At 36.9% G+C, this 23,135-nt stretch overlaps 1 pseudogene; it reads left to right on the top strand.

Annotated features, from left to right (window-relative positions):
* Positions 1-6,165: 6,165 nt before the first annotated feature.
* Positions 6,166-7,693, top strand: LOC116145659 (annotated as a pseudogene).
* The last annotated feature ends 15,442 nt before the right edge of the window (positions 7,694-23,135 follow it).

Below are 23,135 nucleotides of genomic sequence, written 5' to 3'. Positions count from 1 at the left end.
AAGGGAAAAATGATTCCCTTGTCAGTTAGTTTAGTTAAAACAATACATAAGTAAAATCCACTTTTTCTTGCTCTTCTTCACGTTTCTTTGAATTCTTGACATTGTCTCACATGGTATTAGAGCTTGACTCGCATCAATGGCTGTAGACTCTAATTTCTCCCACTCGCTTAACATCATAGGAAGAATGGTGCCTAATCTCGAAATTGTACCACCTTAGTTCTTAATTCTAGCTTACAAGTGATTAACCCTAAGCTAACGAGGAACAATTATAGGTTCTGGAGCTCCCAAATCCTATTTGGTGTCGGCTCCCACAAATTGGAAGATCGCCTATTAGGTAGAGTGCCTTGTCCTCCTCCAATTTTACTTTCCAATTCTGATATTAAAAATGAACTCAGTCAAACAAAAGCTGGTGGTAACATTGTTGTTGAAAGTCTTAATCCAGCCTTTGTATTGTGGAAGAAAATCAATAAGTTTCTAGTAAGTTGGTTACTTGCTTCAATTTTAGAAAGCATGTTTTGCTATGTCTTTAAGTGTAGATTTTCCACTGAAATTTGGCTAGCTCTAGAGAATGAGTTCATTACATATTCTAAAGCTAGGGCTTTGCATCTAAAAAAATTGTTACAAACTATGCATAAAGGAAACTTGAGCATTGGAGATTGCGTAAAAAAAAATGAAAGAAATTGTAGAGAGTTTAGCTGCCAGTGGTTTAGTTGTGACTGATGAGGACCTTCTACAATAGGTGTTGGATAGATTGGATCTTGAATATGATGTTGCGGTTGTAACCATCACCTCTAGACTGGAGTCAAAAATAGATATTGTCACTCACTCTCCAAGAAGCCTAATTTTTATTGCAAAATATGAGATCAGGTTAGAGAAATTCAACTCTATTGACCTCTACAATACTTCCACAAATGTAGCATCCATACATAATCTTGGTTGTTACAATATTTCTAGTGCAAGTGGTCAACCTAGCCACAACACAGTAATGTCCTCTGACAATCCTTCAAACGATATACCTTCATTAATCTCACTCGACAATCCACACTGCTCTTAGGCCTACATTACTCCTCCATCCTACTTAGATTCTTCACCTTAGCCTTTTCAACCTCATAATGTACCTAGTCAAGCCTCTTTTATTCCTTATAATACTGCCAACAACTTTGGTTCATGACCTCCTGGTCCTTCTGTCTATGGAAGAGGTAAAGGCCGAGGTAATGACAGATGAAGGATCATTTGTTAGGTGTGTAGTAAGGTTGGCCACTTAGCCATTCAGTGCTACCATAGGTACAATTCTGCTCCTTCATAGAACTATTAGAGTTTCTTTAGTTATGGACCTCAAAAGTATCACAATCAAAACTCTCAATTTGTTGGTTGTCCCTCATTCAGCAATCTTGGCTCACAGCATAGTACTGAACCTACATTTCAATCTCATCAGCACACTCTTGACCTCTCGAACACCAACTTTAACCTTTGGAGTTCGATATCTCAGGGAATAATCAAGCAAATCTGGTTCACACTAGTTCAGCATCTGCTATCTTTTCGAGTGCTAGTACAATGACTGCACAACCTTGTGTCTCTCACAACATCTCAGCAGCATTTCACACTCAGAAAGCTCAGCCTTTTGCAACTAATTTTACATTAGCAGTATTTCATACTCAGTAAGCTGAACTTTCTGTAACAAATTTTACACCATTTGATCCTTCTTGGTACATGGACTCAGGAGCAACTGATCATGTAACCTCAAACCTAAATCAATTTAATATTTGCAAGAACTACAATGGTAAGGAACATCGTTAAGTTGGCAGTGGTGAGTATCTCTCTATTTCCCATACTGGACATTCAATTTTTCCTAGCAATTTACATTCCAAATGCTTGCATCGTAAGAATATACTTTGTGTTCCCAAAATCACTAAAAATATCCTTAGTATCTCTAGGTTTACAAAAGACAATAATGTTATTGTAGAGTTTGATGCTAATTGTTGTATTGTCAAGGACAAATCAACAAGAGCCATGTTGCTGCAAAGGGGCCTTAAAGGAGGTCCCTATCAGCTAGACATTCCATCTAAGCCCTACAATTCTCCTTGCTTGCTTACTTTGCCTTCTTTCTGTCCATCACAAAACTATGCAGCTACTGCACAAGCTCTATGGTCTCCTGATGAGTCCTTATCTAGGTTGCAGAATTCTATTGAGTCTATCTATACAAAGACTCAAGCAACTAGTACTTCGAACAATAATTAGTCTATCATCAGTTCTAATAACAATCAAACTGTTACTAGCTCACATTGTAATATCCCTTTTATCACTAAAACTTTGATTTTTTATTCTTCTAGTGCGAATTCTAGTCTTGTAACTTTTGATTCTATTCATAATCTTAATTCTGTTAAATGTGAATTTGATGTCTCAAATGCTAATTGCTTAACACTGGACAAGCATTCCCACCAATACATAATTTGGCATAAAAGATTAGGACCAGCCCCTGTTTCTTTAGTTGAATGCTTCAAATTTTATGTCCAATTTTTAGATGATTTTAGTAAGTAAACATGGTTGTTCTCTCTTAGGAAAAAAGCTGCGGTTAAGTCCATTTTTATTAAGTTTCATCGCCTTGCTGAAAGACAATTTGGCACCAAATTAAAATGTCTTCAATCTAACCAATAAGGATAGTACAAAGCTCTTCTCTCTTATCTTCATGATATTGGTATCTAGTACAGACACTTGTGTGGTTATGTCCACCAATAGAATGGCAGAAGTGAGAGAAAACATAAACACATGGTAGAAACAAGACTCACCTTGCTTGCTCATGCCTCCATGCCTCTAAAATATTGGTAGTTAGCCTTTGAAACTGCAGCCTTTCTCATTAATAGGATGCCTACTAAGGTTCTTCAAAATGACACACCTTATTTCAAATTTTTCAAAACTATTCCTTCCTATGGTAACCTTAAAGTTTTTGGATGTACTTGTTTTTCTTTTCTGCGAAATTTCAATAGCCATAAGTTTGACTTCCACTCTTCCAAGTGTGTCTTTGTAGGCTATAGTTTAGTACACAAGGGGTACAAATGTCTTAGAGTTGATGGTGAGATCTTCATTACCCCGAGTGTTAAATTCAATAAGATAGAATTTCCTTTTTCAATTGGTACCTTTGATGATAATGCAAGTGTGTCTACTCTTAGTCTTGACCTTCAAACCAATAGTTCCTCTATTTTACTCTGTGTCATTGTTCACAATGCTTTTTCTTCTACTGCATCTATTGCACAAACAACAGCTAGCTCTAAATCTTAATCTCCTTTACACAATACAACAGTTGGTACTCATTCTAAAGCAATAAACATTAATTCTTCCCCATTGACTTCCCATGTTACCTTACCTGAACCACATAGCTCAACTGAACCAACAAGCCTTTCTCCTACATCCAATACACATACTAGCTTATCTAAACCACTTAGCTCAAGAACCAAACAGATCCCACTCTACATTCAGCCCACATACCAATTTACCTGACCCATATAACTCAACTAAACCAGAAAGCTTTTCTTCTACATTCAGCACACATACCAGCTTACCTGAACCACTTAGCTCAACAAAACCAAACATATCTCACTCTACATTCAGCCCACATATTAGCTTCCTTTAACAAAATTGTCCTACATCTAACACACATATTGGCTTCCCTGAACCAAACTGCCCTCACCTCACTTCAATTTCACCAGAAAGTCCTCACCCAGTATCAAAACTTCCAATAGTTAGTTCAGATTGTTACCTACCAGCTTGCTCACTTGAAGTTGATCTTAACCTATCAAAGTTCTGTGATGTTCTCACCAAATCTGTTGGCAATGTAAATCTGTTGCTTGGGATGTGCAGCAAATTGATATGAATAATGTCTTTCTCAATGGCACCTTCAATGAGACAATATATATGAAGCAACCAATAAGATTTGAATCAGCTATTCAACCTTCCTTTGTATGCAAATTGTACAAAGCCTTATATGGACTCAAATAGGCTCCTAGAGCCTGGTTTGATAAGCTGAAAATTTCCCTTCAAGATAAAGGATTCAAAAATTCAGTGTCTGATTCTAGCCTATTCATTCTCAAGTTGCAAATTGGTTTCATTGGTTTCATTTATGTCTTAGTGTATGTGGATGATATCCTCATAATAGGGTCAGATTTAATCTACATTGGTCAACTGGTGAAGGATTTCAATGAAATTTGCACTCAAGACTTTAGGCTCTCTAAAGTACTTCTTAGGATTGGAAACAACCACGTCACATTTTGGCATTCACCTCAGATAGTCCAAATATGCTTCTGACCTGCTTATTAAGACCAAAATGATTGAAGTTAATCCTTGCTCCACACCTATGGCCATCGGTACCAAACTAAGCAGCAATAACAGTGAACTTTTTGATAATCCAAGCTTGTAGAAAAGCACCGTAGGAGCCTTACAATACCTAACCCTTACTCGGCTGGATATTAGCTTCACTGTTAATTGGCTTAGTCAATTTCTACAAGCCCATACTGATTTACAGTGGCAAGCTTGCAAAAAAGTATTTAGGTACATCAAAGGGACTCTAAATTTTGGGCTACAATTCAAGCCAGCAAGCTCCTTACATGGGGAATGCTATGTTGATGCAGATTGGGGTAGCAATGTTGAAGATAGAAGGTCAACTAGTTGGTATTGTGTTTACTTGGGCCCTAACTTGATTCAATGGAGTTCAATAAAGCAAAAGGTAGTTGCTTTATCCTCCACTGAGGTAGAATACAAAGCCTTGGCACAAACTGCTATAGAAGCGGCTTAGCTGCAAAGCATGTTTACTAAACTAGGGATCACACCTTATATAACTCCTGTTAGTTGGTGTGACAATGATAGTGCAGGAACCTTAGCTTTGAATCTCGTTTTTCATACAAAAACTAAACATATAGAAATAAATGCTCACTACATTAGAGAACAAGTCCTGGCCAAAAGTCTTGTTGTCCAATATGTGCCCTTAAAGCTTCAAACTGCTAATTTACTGACCAAACCCTTGTCTGTTGCATAGTTTTCTTAGTTAAGACATAAGCTACATGTTGCTTCCCATGATTCCTCTTCTTGATATGCATATGGCTGCCTTTGATTTCTCTTTTTAATATGAAGTGTTTCTTTTATTTTTGGTCTGTCAAAATGCAATACAGGTTACTGACCTTGTGCAATGAAGATTACTGATCTTGGTATGGTATGCTTCTGGTTTGTTGCTGGAGTTATGCTTTCTGGTCTATCAAAGTGTAATATAGGATACTGACCTTGTGCAATTAAGGTTATTGACCTTGGTATGCTGGAGACTCTATCATCATTCAGAGTTGGATAATTGATGCTACCAGATGAACACAACCAAAAATTGTTCTGCAGTGGATTACGAAAAAAACTGAAAGTAGCAGCTTGCTTAAGATTAAAGCATCAGCCTAAACAATATTCTAAAATCTGCTCTAGATTCAGTCTTTTTTTATCTGTGGTCATTTCATTTCATTTATGAAAGTATGAAGTTGGACATATACAACTACTCAGCTCCTCAGCCTTGTTTTCAACAGGATTCATTTTTCTTTTATGGCACATTGCAAACTACATAATACATTGATGTCCTGCATTGATGCTAGGATCTATTGCTACACTGAGAAGCTCCTGATGGTGTTGTTGTACTTCACTGAGTTACTACTAAAAGTATTGACTAAAAGATGCGACTATAAAAGTATTATATTGTCCCAGTTTGGTTTGCGGGGAAGTGGTGACCAAAAAGTGATGTAGATGCAAAAGTGTCAAGATCAAATGTGAAAGCACTAAAACTCCCCAATTTAGTTTGAGGGGAAGTGTTGACCAAAGAGGATGTAAATGCAAAAGTGTCAAGTAGTAGGCGCAAACTAAACTTTACCTAAGTGATGTCGTCTTACTTTATAAAGGAATGTTAGCTTGTTGTGTTAGCTTGAATTGTACAAAAAGGAAAAATGATTCCCTTGTTAGTTAGTTCAGTTAAAAACAGCAGTAAAATCCAATTTTTCTTTCTCTTCTTCACTTTTCTCTAAATTCTTGATACTGTTTCACAACTATCACTGTAGCTACTTTACTCTTAATGAAATACAAATCAAATATAGGAATTTTCTAGATTTTTCTTCCTCTTCTCTCTCTCGACCTTAACTGTTTCTTTTCATGGATGTTGTTCATGCCAAAGGTGGGATCTTCTTTTATCAGGTTTGGCATGTGTGAAGAGTTTCAACTAAAGGTTTATTCATTGTGATCATTGAATCACAAGATTAATGTTATAGACTTCTTTTGTAATTTGGGGTTTTTCAAGGTTAAGCATAGAAATTTTATATTAGATTTACGGAAAGCAGATAATGGAAAGATTGTTATTCTTTTTTGTTTGTAAGCTCTTGTTCTACAGTTTTGAGGTGTTAAAAAAAGTGCAAAAACTGACCAAACTAAACCAATAACCGAACAAATTTTCGATTATCTGAAAAACTAGTTCTGTTTTGGTTAAAAAAAAATTAAAAAAACCAAATTTTTAGTTCGGTTACCGGTTTGGGAGAATGTGGGAAACGGTTAACCAAAATTGGTTTTGCCAACCAGTTTATTATAAAAATATTAAATTAAAATATAAACTAAAAAAATCCGATTTAGTATAAAAATATTAAATTAAAAAAATATATAAAATATTAAACTAAAATTGGTTCAAAACCAGTTAACCGATTTTTACTAATCGGTTTTTTAGTTAACTGGTTCGGTTTCAGTTCAAGCAAATTGTTGAACTGAAAAATCGGTTCGGTTAACTGGTTTTGAACACCCCAACTACAATTTATTTTGTTATGAAGTGGAGAAAGATTTAATTGCACGTAACTTGAGAGAATAAGTTAGCACAGGGAAAGAAATGCTTACTTCTTACCTTTTCATTTCGGATTTTTAATGGTATATTTCTTTTATACATGCTTTAGCTTATAGATCTTTATGAGTTCTCCCTCTCTTGTCTATTTAGAATTTCAGCCCAATGGTCAAGCTCTAATCTCTTGTACAGACAAGCCATTGACATGTCAAATTCGATCCAATGACATTGACATTACACAATTTGCACCTCCGAGGCGATTAAGGACATATGAAATTCCTCAAATTGTGAATAATTCCAGGCTTGCTGCAAGGAATGCTATTGAGGCCAATAATTTTTTTCTCAAATTAAAACATAATTTTTTTTCCATAATACTGCAACCAATTAAATCAAAGGAATGATCATTTATCACCCCACATTTAGTCTTTAGATTCAGGTTGCTAATGTTGTGTACATGTCGATAGGTTTCGATGAATTGAGATTCATGGTGCATATGGTTACATTATTGACCAATTTATGAAGGATCAAGTGAATGACTGGATAGACCAGTATGGTGGATCCCTGGAGAACCATTGTTGGTGTGCTTTGGAGATAGTTGAAGCTATTGCAAACAAGATAGGAGCAGAGAAGGTTGGGATTATGCTTTCTCCCTTTGCTGATTATAATGAATCTGGGGACTCGAATCCAAAAGAATTAGGTCTGTACATGGTAAAGTCCTTGAATAAGTATGGTATTCTCTACTGTCACATAGTTGAGCCCAAAATGAAAAAAATGGGAGAAAAATATGAATGTCCTTGTTGGTTTTGCAAGAGAATACTAGAGAAAAAACTGATGAAAGAGAGACAAAATGAAGGCTGAAAAAATGCTCTGTTTTGCATTCAAAAAATAGGGATAATTTATACAAGAACCTGCCATTGTTTCACCTAAGGTTTTGCAAATTTAAAATTTGAACAAGGCACATTCAACTAATGCACATACAAATCTATCAAATAAATCACTTAATCATACCTAATTCTCCTAAAAACATCACTAAAATCATTCTAAACAATAACCAAAATACTGCTTCTCCATGCACAGTGGAAGTTCAAATGGTAGCAGCAAAACATGCAATTCGAATTTTCTGTCAACTTTATCATTTCCAGTATGATATCACAATCTTCAACACTCTTCCTTGATATCATTGTTGGAAACACCAAGTCTGAGCCTTAGATATTCAAACTTGGCTTTGGATAAAGCCTTGGTCATGATATCTGCAACTTGTTCTTCACCTCGGCAATGAATCAGCTCAATTTCTCCATCTTGTTCTGCTTCCCTCACAACATGAAACTGTATCTTTATATGTTTGGTTTGACCATGAAGAACTGGGTTTTTGGCCATAGATACTGCCGATTGATTGCCACAAAAAATCATAGTAGGCCTTATTTGAGGCTGCTTTAAATCATTCAGAATTTTCCTAAGCCACATGGCTTGGTTCACGGCAGCAGCAGAAATATATTTTGCTTCGCTATGGACTAAGTTGTAGTTTCTTGTTTTTTGGACAGCCAACAAATAACAGCTGAATTCTCATAACATCAATGGATCCAGCCCAATCACTGTCTTAGTATCCAACAAGCTAAAAATTTTTAGACCTCTTGAACCACACACCAAATTCAGGAGTGCCTTTAATATATCTCAACACCCTCTTGGCTGCCTTGAGATGCATTTCACTTGATTGGCACATGAACTTGGAGAGAAGACTTGTTGCAAACATTAAATCAGGCCTGGTTGTTGTTAAGTATAGCAAACAACCTATTAAACTTCTATATAGACCCTCATCTACCTTCACAGCCCCATCTTCTCTACTCAATTTCTGATTTGCAACCAATGGAGTATCCACTTATTTGCACTTATCCATGCCAAACCTTTTAAGAACTTCATTAGCATACTTCCTTTGATTGACAAAAATCCCATATGAAACTTCACTGATTTCCATACTAAGGAAGTAGGACATTTCTCCCAGGTCTGTCATTTCAAATTCACAATGCATGGCTTCTTTAAACTCATTCAACTGACTTGGACTACTTCTAGTGATAAGATGGTCATCTACATAGAGTGAGACAATAATCAATTCTCCTTCCAGCTCTCTCACATATAGGGTATGCTCATTGGGGCTCCTCAAATAACCCAAACTGATCAAATAATCATTGATTTTACTGTACCAGGCTCTAAGAGCCTACTTTAGGCCATACAAAACCTTCCTTAAAAGATATACTTTGTTATCCTAACCTTTGACTTGGTACCCTTCCGGTTGCTCAATATAAATCTCTTCATTAAGGCAACCATTCAAGAATGCAAACTTGACATCCAATTGAGAGATTTTCCACCCAAATTGTGTTGCCAAAGCAAGTAGCAACCTGATTGTATCATGTCTAGCCATGGGTGCAAATGTATCTTGAAAATCAACTCCATATTGTTGAGCAAAACCCTTAACAACCAGCCTAGCTTTATGCTTATGAACTAAACAATCCAGATTAAGTTTCCTCTTGAAAATCCACTCGACTTGAATCACTCTATCCTCTAGTCTGTCCATAAGTTTCCGGGTCTGATTTTTCTCTATCATTGCTAACTACTCCAGCATAGAAACTCTCAAAGCTTCTGATTTTGCTGCTTCAAAGAAGCTTGTTGGTTCAAGTGCAACCATGTTGCACTTCTCATACACCTCAGCCAAAGATCTGGTACCTCTAATCGGGAACTCCTCTTCAGCTTCACTTTCATTTTCTCCAAAAAAATTACCACCAGCAGCTTTAGTCAACCATCGTCTTGCATCTTCATCAACTTTGTTCTCCTCCCAATTCCAAACACCTTTCTTATCAACCTTAACATCTCTAGTAATATGGATCTTCTTAGTTTCTGGAATGTACACTTTATAAGCCTTCGATTGATTACTATATCCAATGAGTATCCCTATAATTGCTTTGTCATCTAGCTTTGACTGCTGGAACAAGAATATAACAAATACTTCCAAAGACCTTTAGATTGTCCACGACTGGTTTGACTCCATACCATGTGTAAAAACTCTCCCTAGCTGGGTATTTCCTAAGTATCTTTTGGCCAATGAGAACCTAGAAAAGACACACCTAGGAAATGAGTTTGTTTTAAAACATATACTTTTGCCTATTTTTTTTTTCTTTTTTTTGAAAAGAATGATATTAAACATCCCATATCCATATCATTTAACCTTTTTCATTCATTTGACAAGGAAATGGTCATACTAGGTTTATTAAAACATATTTACTTCAACATCCATAAACCAAAAAACCATTTGATGTTATTTTATGACAAAAATTCAAAACATAGCAAAAGCATTCCTTCATGCGCATGTCATTCCCTAGTAGCCTCTCCCAGCTTCAAGCTTCAATTCTTACCTACAAAACATTTTAAAAAATTTTGTGGGGTGAGCGCTAATCGCTTAGTAAGGGAATATGGTCGTTCATAAACTATTAAGGTTCATTATACAATCATATTACTCAGGACCTTACCTTTACCTACCTACAAGACATGACCTTCATTCATTGACATTATCAACTTCATAAAACATGTCATACGCTTTGAACTTTCCTCGCACACATAAGTCATAACATAACCATACATAATATAACATAAAACATATATGACTTATGCAATATTCATAAACATGGCATGCCTATTTCTTTTGTCTTTGTACTTGATGTTTTCATTAGTCTTTATTATCCGATCGGATTCATTTGAACCATTACCTTGTTCTTGGTCGTGACCTCAAAGGGCTCATGGTTTCCACAAAGATTTCATTCCTCTGATCTTGGTTTATACCTCAAGAGAATCATGGAATTCATTCTTTAACATTTCATAAATGTTTTCATAAGTCAACTAAATAAGCTATATGCATTACCATTATGAATGTAAATATATGGGATAACATCTCCCATGCTCAATTATACAATTCATTCATTTAACATGTACCCTTAGCCAATTGCACAATTCATCAATCAATTTAGCAAAACTCAATAACTTGAATATTTTCCTATTAAATTCATTAGCTTAATTCATTTGATTTCTAATACAACACAAGGAATTTCAGCATTAAGATTATTCAGTGGTTTATCAAAAATTATAAAAAAAAAAAATGGGAATTTTACTTAAGGAGGTGGTGCCATATAGTTCGTCACTATTCAAGCAATTTTTTCCTCATCTTCCAATTTGAATTGATTTTTGGCTAACACATAAAAGTTTTAGATCTATTTCTCAAATTTTTAATACTTCAAGAATCAGCTCAGTCAGAATTTTATAACTTTAATTATGACTGATTCAGTGAAGCATGTACAATATAAGTCTTAAAAAGCAAAATTTGAATTCTATTCATTTTTAACCATATCACATTCATAGTACTTACCATATCATTCTAAGTATAAAAGGCCATAAAAACCTCCCTTTTTACAAAACCAAAAAGTACCAAAACATCGTCCAACTACAAATCTCTTAATTAGCATAAACATCCTCCATATGCACACATACACCCATCAACACACGCACACATCCATAACCAAAGCATAGCATCACACTCAAATTAACATAAATAGATATAAGCTTCATCAGCCCTAGGTGTTATCAATTGTAGTCATAAGGGATATTTTTTCCTTACCTTAGTATTCAAAGCACAAAGACACTCCTCCTTAGCTCCAAAGGTTCACCCTTTCTACCTTACACACATAACCACTTATGAATTTCTCTTTTAACTAAAATTAGAACAACTAGGGTTTTGAAACTCACCTTAAACCCTGAAATTGAAGTTCTTTAAGTGTGGATGGTGATCTCCTTCGAAATTCAACTTGAAATCCTATGAAAATTTTGAGAGAGAGAGCTTGAATTTAAGCCTTCATTAAGGCAACCATTCAAGAATGCAAACTTGACATCCAATTGAGAGATTTTCCACCCAAATTGTGTTGCCAAAGCAAGTAGCAACCTGATTGTTCTACATAGAGTGAGACAATAATCAATTATCCTTCCAACTCTCTCACATATAAGGTGTGCTCATTGGGGCTCCTCAAATCACCCAAATTGATCAAATAATCATTGATCTTACTGTACTAGGCTCTAAGACCCTACTTTAGGCCGTACAAAGCCTTCCTTAAAAGATATACTTTGTTCTCTTGACCTTTGACTTGGTACCCTTCCGATTGCTCAATATAAATCTCTTCATTGAGCCAACCATTCAAGAATGCAGACTTGATTTCATCAATTTCAGGCATGTTTTGCACCAGTTGTTTGGTTTGAATTTCTTTAAGGCCATGGTAGTGAAAATGGCCAAATCTTTAATGCCATATTTTTTATTCATCTACCTTAGCACTATGACCCTTAAATTCTGATTTTTTTCCAGTTAGTGGGGAAGCTTTTTTCCCATCATTCTAACCTTCATAAGTTCACAGCCCTCACTATCTAAAATTTTGCAAGATTGATACTGAAAATGTAGTACATAGTTTCTCTCTAACATTTGTCCTATACTAAGTAAACTTTGTCTTATTTCAGGAATATAAAGAACGTTAGAAATCAGCTTGGTACCTAATTGAGTTTACACAACCACATCGCCTATGCCCTTGACATCTACAAACTCTCCATTCCATATCTTAACATTGGACTAATATGCCTTGTCCAAGTTGATGAAGCTTTGCAAATTCAGAGTCATGTGGTTGGTGCAACCACTATCAATCAACCAAGTCTCATTGCAAAGTGAAGTTGCGCAGTAGGATGCCATAAACAATTGCTCAGCTTCTGGGCCTTGCTGCTGGTCTTTAACCATTCGAGCTTGCTACTGGGAAGGTTCTCCTTTATTGTTATAGACTCTCCCTATGTGGCCAAATTGCTTGCAGGCCCTGCATTTGATTCCTGACTTGAACTAGCACCTTTTCTCTGAGTGTCCCTTCTTCTTGTAGTGAGAACACGATGGATACTCCTTCATCCCACCTGATTTGTTCCATTGATTGTTGGCCTTTTCCTTCCCCTTCTTGTCTCCAGCGTTCCTCTTATTGCTTCCTTACACAAACTTCCTTTTGTGAGTTGCAATCATAACACCTTCACTTGCATCTTCTTGTCTTAAAAGTCTCATCTGCTCTTGATCTTGCAAGGAATGGACCAGCTCAGTGAGAGTGATTTGAGACAGGTCCTTAAAGTCTTCAAGAGAAGAGATTTTGGACTCAAATCTTTCGGGTAAGCTCACCAACACTTTCTCTACTATTCTTCTATCAGTCAACTCCACCCCAAGCAGCCTAATTTTGTTAACCACACTCAACAACTTGTCAACATACTCCCCTACCTTCTCGGTTTCTTGTATTCTTAGCATTTCAAATTCCCTTCTCAAGTTCAACACTTGTATGCCTCTTGTTGTGTCACTTCCCATAAACTATTCTCTCAACTAATCTCATGCTTCCTTTGGTGTTTCATATGCCATAATCTTGTGAAAACAATGCCAGTTACGGCTGCATGGATGTGAGATAGGGCTCTCGGTGCTTGATAGCTTCTTCTTCATGTATCTTGATCTGATTCAGGGTGGGATTTGGTCCTAATTGAGGTGGTTGACGATTTTCCTCCACATACTGCCACAGGCCTATTCCACAAAGGAATGCCTTCAACTTGATAGCCCACATGTGGTATTGTTCGCCATTGAAGACTGGAGGAGTAAAAGAAGTCGTAGGTTGTGCCATTAAAACAAATTATTTGGAGTTTGACAGTGAAGATGCTGTAACAGGGGTTGAAAGGTTGGATAAAGAAAATGAGTGTATCAGGCCCTTTCAGATCAGTATGAGCTCTAATACCAATTGTTGGTTTTTGCAAGAGAATACAAGAGAGAAAACTGATGAAAGAGAGACAAAACGAAGGCTGAAGAAATGCTTTGTTTTGCATTCAAAAAACAAGGATAATTCATACAAGAACCCCCACTGTTTCACCTTAAGTTTTGCAAATTTAAAATTTGAACAAGGCACATTCAACCAATGGACGTACAAACCTATCAAATACATCACTTAATCAAACCTAATTCACCTAAGCACATCACTGAAATCATTCTAAATAGTAACCAAAAAACTGTTTCTCCATGCACAGTGGAAGTTCAAATGGCAGCGGCAAAACATGCAATTCGAATTTTCTGTCAACTTTATCATTTCCAGCATGATATCACAATCTTCAACAAGTTACGAGAGAAGATGAAGTATCCTTTTTCTTTTCCTTCGTGACATTTCTTGTAATAAAAATTGGAAATGGAATCGGAGTGAGAATAGGAAAGGGAAATGGATTCGGATTTGGAACGGGAATGGGATTGGTTATGGAAACCAGAATATAAATACCACTTGGAATAACAATAAGAACTGAAACTCGAATAGGAACCGAAATATGAATGGGAACCGAAATACGAATAGGAAACAAAATATGAATAGGAATAGATAAGAATAGGAGCCGGAACAAGAATAATTGTCAAAATAGAAGTAAAATCGGAATAAAAATTGGAGCCGAAATTAGAGTAAGAACTAAAATTAGAATAAAACTGGAATTATAATAAGATCAAGAATTAGAATAGAAATAGAAACAAGAACAAGAACATAACTAGAATATGAATAAGAATAGGATGAACCGAATTAGGAATAGGAGGAAATAGAAAGCAATAGGATAGTAAATTAATAAGAATAAAGGGTTCAATTTTAATGTTGCCAATCAATATTAGACAATCCAATCTAATTTATATTTTCCTCTCTTCATTTTTTCCTATCTTTTTTTTTCTGCTTTGTTTTCATGGATTTGATTGTTTTATAGTGAATTCGATGGTTGCTTGTGTTGGTTAACTAAATGATTTGTTTGAAAACTTTGTTTTTGTGTGTGGTAAGGTTTAAAAGGTGGCCTACGGTATGTGGGGCCTGATAGATGATTAATTTAGGAGTGAAATAATAAACGGTGGTGGAATGGATAGTGGGTAATGTCTGGAGATTGATGCGAGGAGGGTATGGGGTGGGCGGTGGTGTTGTTCATTTAATTTATTATTTCAGAATTTTATTAAATGTTCAACAGTTGTCATGAGTTTGAATATTAGTAAAAGGGTAGGGATAGTTTCTGAAATTGCTTTATTAAACTCAGAATCTCTTACAAATCAAACATGAAAAACTTAAAGAGATCAAACATGACAATAGAAATCCAACATGAAATTCATGGCCTAATTTGTTTCTAAATTGATACATATATCATCAATCAAGCGTTGAAATGCAGTAAATGAAGATCCACTCTCCTTCACAGCTAGCACGCTCTGTTCACTCTTTCTCTCACCTTCTTCCCCACCTCATTATCAATCTCCATCACAAATTTATAGCTCTTGCTATTCATCTCCCAACAAACCTCTCCGCTCAGCTTCTGTAATCCAATCTCAACTCCACAGCGACTCCAAATCTTTCACCATTTGGAATGCATTCATCTGCTGCTCAGCATACATAGGCCATGTCACACATTGGAACTCCAAACCACAAGCGCTCCAAGCTGAATTCCACCCACAAGGGGACACAAATCCCCTACTGATTATGAGCCAAGATCTCCTTTGTGGTGCCATTTACACACCATTCCAATCTCCTTTGTCCTCTCCAGAACCCAGCTGGCAACAGCTCATCAAGTTTGTAATCACTAGGCCCTTCAAGTTCATTTTTTGGTGGCGGCTCCTGATGACACAAGAACTGTGCCCACTTTGCTCCAATCCAAGTGCAATTTCTTTCAGTTGTTCTCACCAAAACTCCCCATGCTTCCAAAGCACAAGAAACATACTGATAAATCAGGTTGATTGTCAAGCCATTTCAAGATCTCATTTGAATCGTCTTATTACTCTCACCCTTGAGATCAATCAGCGGTCCAACGGTGTAAACAGGTGGCAAATGATCAAAATCATTCAACAAACACTTGACCGCGTGAGTTCCAGCTCCTCAAATGAGTTGATAATGATCCCTTTTGTCTCCTTAATTCTTCAGGTTCACAGCGGTTGTGTAGCCACCATTCTGTTTAATAAAACTCAGGAAGACCGTGCTTGGTACGGATTAACATAACCCGGGATCACCAACTCACTGTCAAACACCCCAAATTCTCTACCAACTTCATCGTGTCGACTTGGAAGGTACAGCGAGAGAGAAAGATAAGCTGCATTACAAGTGAAGAACAAATAAGAAGGAACACCAAGTTCATTCCCACATCGATCATTGATGTACAAAACATATCAACAACCAACCCGCATGGAGCTGAGTTTGAGTTTGAAACTACATGATTTACAATAGCTTCTTTAACAGAAGCTTTATGATAATCTGCGAACTCCGTTGCGAACTTTTCTAAGGATTTATGAACCTCTTGGAAGGACGAAAATGATGGGAGGAGGAAGATTGATGAACCTTATTGGAGTATTAGATTCTGCAAGAGATTTGGCATATGCAGCTGCAAGAGAGGTGAAAGAAGGAGACTGCATGACGAGAACTGTTGATGCAGTGATGCCTTGCTGGAAATGCATCAAATACTCAAGTTGCAGAATGTGTTATGGAAAATTGCAGAATGGTTCATGCGCAGTGACTTAACGTGCATGGGAGAGTTTTTTGTGAATTGGTATTGTTTTAAAGGGTATTAAGTAAGTTCATTAGAAGTAAGTTTACTGTAATGTGTGTGAAATTTGAATTTGATAGTTGTAACTTCTGCTGTAGTAGGTGTAATTAGCAGAGAGTGGATATGTGTTATATATGTTTCTTTAATGAAATGTCAGTAGCTTTTTGCAAAATCGTTTTTGGTGCTCTGTTTTTATCTCTCTCTCAATGTTCTTCGGCTGAAACTACAAATGGTATCAGAGCCATCACAAAAACCAGAAACTTAGCATCCTAAACCTTTCGTTTACGACTCAAAAACACACTCCATTCTCAGCAAAAACTTAACCTGCATCTGCCTTCTTCTTCTCTACATCAGACGTGAAAAACAGAGTATGACAACACAATCTGCATTAATGGCTCCACCGGTGTTCAATGGAGAACATTACCACATCTGGGCAGTAAAGATGAAAGCCTTCCTCGTGGACAGGGACTGTGGCAGTATGTGGAAGAAAACCGGCAGCCACCCCACTTGGACAGAATCCCACGTTGAACCAGTTGAGGATGCATGAGGAAGAAACAGCCAAAGCTCGAGAGCTCTTTCTCATATACATGCTGCTGTGACTGATCTGTTTTACAAGAATCATGGCATACGAAAACCCAAAGAAGCATGGGATAAATTGAGAGAAGAGTACATGGGGAGCACTACAAAAGGATATGCAGATTCTAATCTAAGGAGGGAATTTGAGATGCAAAGAATGCAGGAAACTGAAAAAGTAAAGGATTATGTGATAGACTAATGAATGTTGTCAACAAAATCAGGCTTATGGAGTGGAGTTGGCTGACCGAAGGGTTGTGGAAAAGGTTTTGGTAATCTTCCGGAAAGATTTGAGGCCAAATATCTTCTTTGGAGACTCTAAGGACATGACTCAGATCACATTGACTGAGCTTGTTCATTCTCTCCAAGCGCAAGAACAAAGGAGACTCATGAGGCAAGAAGACATTAGTGAGAGTGGCATTGGTTGCAAGCTTCAAAGGCAAACCTGCACAAACACAAACAGGAAGTATGCTGGAGATAGAAAGGGGAAAGAGAAGAGTGGTAATCCGTGGGAAGGGCTGGTGGAGTGAAAGAATATCCAGCCTGTACTCATTGTAAAAAGAAAGGGCATTCAGAGAGAAGATGCTGGTTCAGGCTGGTATACAGTGCAGGAGTTGCAAGCAATTCGGGCATATTGAAAGGGTGTGTAAGAACAAAGGAAACCAGCCAACACAGCAAGCAGCAGTTGGGGAGGATCAGCAACAATGTCAAGAGGCTGAACAACTTTTGTGGCCACTTGTTACATGGCACAAACCAGCAGTGAAGCTTGGTTAATAGACAGCGGCTGCACGAATCATATGGCTGCAGACTTGCAAAACTTTGTGAACCTGGATAGATCATATTGCTCAGAGTAAAGATAGGAAATGGTGAGCTCATGGAAGTCAAAGGCATGGGGGATGTTGCTGTCCAAATTGGTCAGGTACAAAGTTAATCTCTCAGTGTTGTATGTTCCTAAACTCAGCCAAAATTTATTGAGTGTGGGGCAGATGTTAGAGAAGGGTTATCATTACATTTTGAGGATCAAGCTTGTATCCTACTTGATTCTAAAGGAGCTGAATTGATGAGGGTAAAGATGCAAAGAAAAAGTTTTCCAGTTGAGTGGAAAACCACAATGAATTGCCCTGTTAAGTAGACTGGAGGAGTCCGAAACTTGGCACACACGGTGTGACATTAACATATAATGGCCTCAAGGAGTTGAAGAATGCAAACATGGTTAGTGACCTACCAGAAATGAGGAGAGAAGCACATTGTGCAGTGCATGCCAAATTGGAAAATTGAGTAGACCTGGTTTCCTACGGATCAGACCTGGAGAGCAACAATGAAGCTTCAACTGATTCATTCAGATGTTTGTGGTCCCATGCAAACAGAATCCTTGAGTGGAAGCAGGTATTCATACTTTTATATGATTATACACGGATGACATGGGTGTATTTTACAGCAAAAAAGTGAGGTGTCCTGCAGTGTTAGGAAATGAAACTGTTAGTAGAAAATGAAGCTGGAACAAAGATCAAATCATTGAGAACTGACAACGGAGCAGAGTATACTTCAAGGGAATTCAATTCTCTTGTTTAGAAGCTGGGATTAGGCATCAATTCCTACTCCATACACTCCACAACAAAATGGAGTAAGTGAAAGAAGAAATAGGACTACATGGAGATGGCTAATGCATGTTGGCAGAAAAACATCTTCCTAAGAAATTCTGGGCTGAGGCTGTAATACGGGAGTTTATCTTCTGAATAGGGTGCCAACCAAAGCAGTCAAGGGAAAACACCAGCTGAGGCATGGACGGACTAAACTCCAATTGGCATTTGGAGTGTTTGGAAGTGGTGCTATGTGATGGTTCAGCAGTGAAGAGGACCAATGGATAACAAAGCTGAAGTTGGTATTTTCATTGGTTATAGCAACCAATCAAAAGGTTCAGAGTGTACATTCCGGAGACAAAAAGAATTGTGATCACTAGGGATGTGAGAATTGATGAGAATGCGTTTGGTGTTGGGAGAGCAAGAAGATTATTGCTGATTATAACACGCAACAACCAACCAAAGCTGCTCTAGATGAGCATGAAACTGAAGAAGATGAAGAACCAGCAGTTCGTGAACCAGGACTTAGTGATGTTTATGCAAGGTGCAAGTGGTGTGTCAGAACCTAAACGTGCTGGAAGCTGTTGGATCAGAGGCCTGGAAACGTGCTATGCAGGAGGAGATTTCCATGATTGAGAAGAACAACAACTGGAGGTTAGTTGAAAGACCCGAAAATAGAAGAATAATTCAGGTAAAATGGATCTATAAATTAAAGCTCAATCCGGATGGTACAATCACAAACACAAGGCAGACTCGTGGCAAAAGGATTTGCACAGCAACAAGGTGTGGATTACACTGATACGTTTGCTCGGTAGCAAGACATGACACTATAGGTGATCATAGCCATGGCAGCCCAATTGTTGGAAAATTTTCAACTTGTGTCAAATCTGCCTTCCTAAATGGCTGCCTGGAAGAGGGATTTTTGTGGACCAACCGAAGGCTACCAAGTGAATGGTGAAGAAGCAAGGTATACATGCTGGTGAAGGATTGTATGGTCTAAAACAGGCTCCTAGGGCCTGGTACAGCCGCATAAACGATTACCTTAACAGCTGGGTTATGCAAGAAGTCCAAATGACATACCCTTTTGTTAAAGAAGCTGAAGGTGATTTAATTATGTGTCACTGTATGGGATGACTTGTAATGACAGGAGTAATCCGGATCAGTTGAGCAAGTTCAAACAATCCATGAAATCTGAGTTTGAGATGACAGATTTGGGGAGAGGTCATAATTTCTTGGTATGCAGATTTTTCAATCAAAAAATGGTATTTGTGCATCAGGAAAAGTATGCAAATGAAATTTCAAAAGTTTGGGATGGAGTTGTAAAACTGCCTGTACACCTTAGTCTCTAACCTGAAGTTGAGCAAAAATGATGTTGAAAAAGGGGTGGATGAGAGTATGTTTAGAGGCCTGATAGGATGCTTGTTGTACTTGACAGCCACACGTCAGACCTGATGTTTGCAGCGAGTTCCTTTCCAGATTTATGAGTTGTCCAGTGAATCTCACTATAGGGCTGCAAGAGGGTGCTAAGGTATGTGAAGGGAACCTCAAACCTGGGCATTGGTTTAAGAGAGCAGAAAAAATTGGTTCTGCAGGGATACACAGACAGTGACTGGGGAGGTTCTTAGATGACATGAAAGTACCTCTGGATATGTGTTTACATCAATGAAGGTGCCATTGGTTGGTTGTCAAAGAAGCAGACTCAGTGGCTCAGTCCACTGTAGAGGCAGAGTACATTCTGCCGCAGCTGCTGTGAACCAAGCTGTTGGTTCAGAAAAATCCTGTCTGATTTGAAGCAGGAACAAGTTAGGCCAACACCTATATTATGTGATAATCAATCAGCAGTGGCAATGGCAAGAATCCAGTCTCCACGCAGGACCAAACATATAAAGATTAAATTCAGCAGTTGGGAGGCTGAAATGATGGGGAAGTGACTTTTCTGCACTGCCGGGTGTGGATCAGTTGCAGACATCAGACTAAGAGTCTGCCTAAAGCCAAGTTTGAGGAACTTAGACTCAAACTTGGTGTTTCCAGCAAATGCACAAGGGGAGTGTTGATGCAGTGAGCCTTGCTGGAAATGCATCAAATACTCAAGTCTGCAGAATTGTGTTCTGGAAATGCAGAATGGTTATGCAGCAGTGACTTAACGTGCATGGGAGAGTTTTTTGTGTAATGGTTATCTTGTTTTAAAGGGTATTTAAGTAAGTTCATTAGAAGTAAGTTTACTGAATGTTGTGTTGAAATTTGAATTTGATAGCTGTAACTTCTGCGTAGTAGGTGTAATTAGCAGAGAGTGGATATGTGTTATTATGTTTCTTTAATGAAAGTCAGTAGCTTTTTGCAAAATCGTTTTTGGTGCTCTGTTTTTATCTCTCTCTCAATGTTCTTCGGCTGAAACCTACAAGAACAGTCACCGAGGAAACGATCATCTCGATCTAGCAATCTCTTTGCAAACTCAATTTGGGGAATGAGGTGGCCTGCGGCTGCTACTGGGATGAACACAAGCTCAGCTTTCTTCATTTTTGGTAGCTGTAGTTTATGAGAGAAGATAAAGTATGTTGACCTTCATCACACTTGAGGTTCTTATAGAGAAATAAAGCTTTTAATTTACACCGTCACGTTACACATGCCACATGGAAAGGATCAATTGTGGGGAAAGTCTTGGGATATGCATGGTGAAAGACTGAAAGTATTATTTATTTTTTTTTTTTATATAAATTAAAATTTTATTGATTGTTCTTTCCAGGAATCCATTTGGCAAAACCTCCTGGAGATGCTCACTTTGGTGATCACTAGGACCTTCAAATTTGTGCTATGGCACTGGCTTCCATAAAGACCACAAGACCAGAACCTTACCCCTTTCTGCTCCAATACAACAGCAGTGTCTATTATTTGTCTATTAGTTTATTCCATAAAGTCTTGGGATATGCATGGGTTGATTGTTTGATGTTTTTAAATGAAGAGATAATGTAGTTTATTCTTGTATATATAAGCAGAAAAGGGAAAAACTTGATGGTGAAAGTGTGAAACGTTTGATCGAACTTAGAGGTGGAAAATGGTTTTAAAGTAGGAATTTATTCACTGCGACTCTCGTCCCGTGTGAACTACAGATTACGTGTTAAATTAAATTTCAAGGCTGTGCTGGGATGGGGATGAGAATTCGTCCCCGAGTTAATTTCGGTCTTAAGACTAGAATAGGAGTCTTAAGTTTAACCCAACCTGAATCTACGAAAGATATTAAAAAATAGCTAAGTAAATATGTTTACATATATAATTTTTTCTTAAAAAAAAAAAAAAAAGACTCTGGAACTTATTGTGTTATATCTTAAGCAATATTAACGTTGCAGTTAGTGTGACAATACAGGAAAATAATGGATAAAATGTGGCAACTGCAAATAATGGAATGAAGATTTGAAATGAAAAATATAATTTTTTTTTTAATTGTCTTGGCTTTATTTTATGACACTTTTATAGAAAAAGTCATTTTGTGATGTACTTAGGAAAATAACTGCACATGTTGACGATGGATTGGTCTCCAACCAATGAAACTGATTATTTAATAAAGCAATCAATTAAAAATTCATATATTTAATTATGCAAAAATCATTTGAAGTGAATTATGTACTTATGATTTGTTGATGGTAGAATATTTTGTGATGTTTTAGATTTTTGTCGAATACTTTGTGGACAAATTTAAATAAATTCTTTTTAGTATCTTGTTTGAATCGATTTATTGATTGAAATAATATAAATAGCAATAAAAAATCAACAAACAAGCAAATAAAGAATGCATGAGAAGAACACTCAAGGGTAGTCAGTATCAATAAAACTATGTTTAGTCACAATCTTATTAACCATCTTACTATCCTGATAAATATAATGGCATAGTACGGGTATTATGCGTATGGTACCCGTATTATGCCGTTATATTTTCCAGAATTGTAAGATGGTTAGTAAGATTGTGAGTAAGCATAACATTACTCAGTCAGTATTTCTATATATGCACATGGAAAATATTTTAAGTATTTGGGACATAGAGAGCGGGAGAATGTGGTTAGCTGTTGAAAAGATTATAATAATCTCATTAAATTGATTTATTGATTATGATGATATAAATAGCAAATAAAAAAATGTATGAGAAGAACAGTAAATGGTAGTTAGTATTTCTATGCACATGGAAAATATTCTACCATAGATATAGTATTTCGAACATGGGGAATGCGGTTAGATGTTGAAAAGATTATAACAGTATTGAACAGATCAAGTTATTGAATCGATTTATTGATTATAATGATATAAATAACAATAAAAAATCATCAAACAAGCAAATAAAGAATGCATGAGAAGAACACTCAAGGGTATTGGTATTTCTATGCACATGGAAAATGTTCTACCACAGATATAGTATTTGGGACATGGAGAATGTGGTTAGCTGTTGAAAATATTATATGTTAAATTGTATTTTAACATGTTATCAAAATTTTAGTGTTTAATAAACATGTATGTTGATTTTATCATCGATGATTTTG

Source organism: Pistacia vera, unplaced genomic scaffold, assembly GCF_008641045.1.
Source record: "Pistacia vera cultivar Batoury unplaced genomic scaffold, PisVer_v2 Contig464, whole genome shotgun sequence".
In the NCBI taxonomy this organism is placed as follows: domain Eukaryota; kingdom Viridiplantae; phylum Streptophyta; class Magnoliopsida; order Sapindales; family Anacardiaceae; genus Pistacia; species Pistacia vera.
Note: the sequence above shows the minus strand (reverse complement) of the source record. Positions and strands in the feature narration are given on the sequence as shown.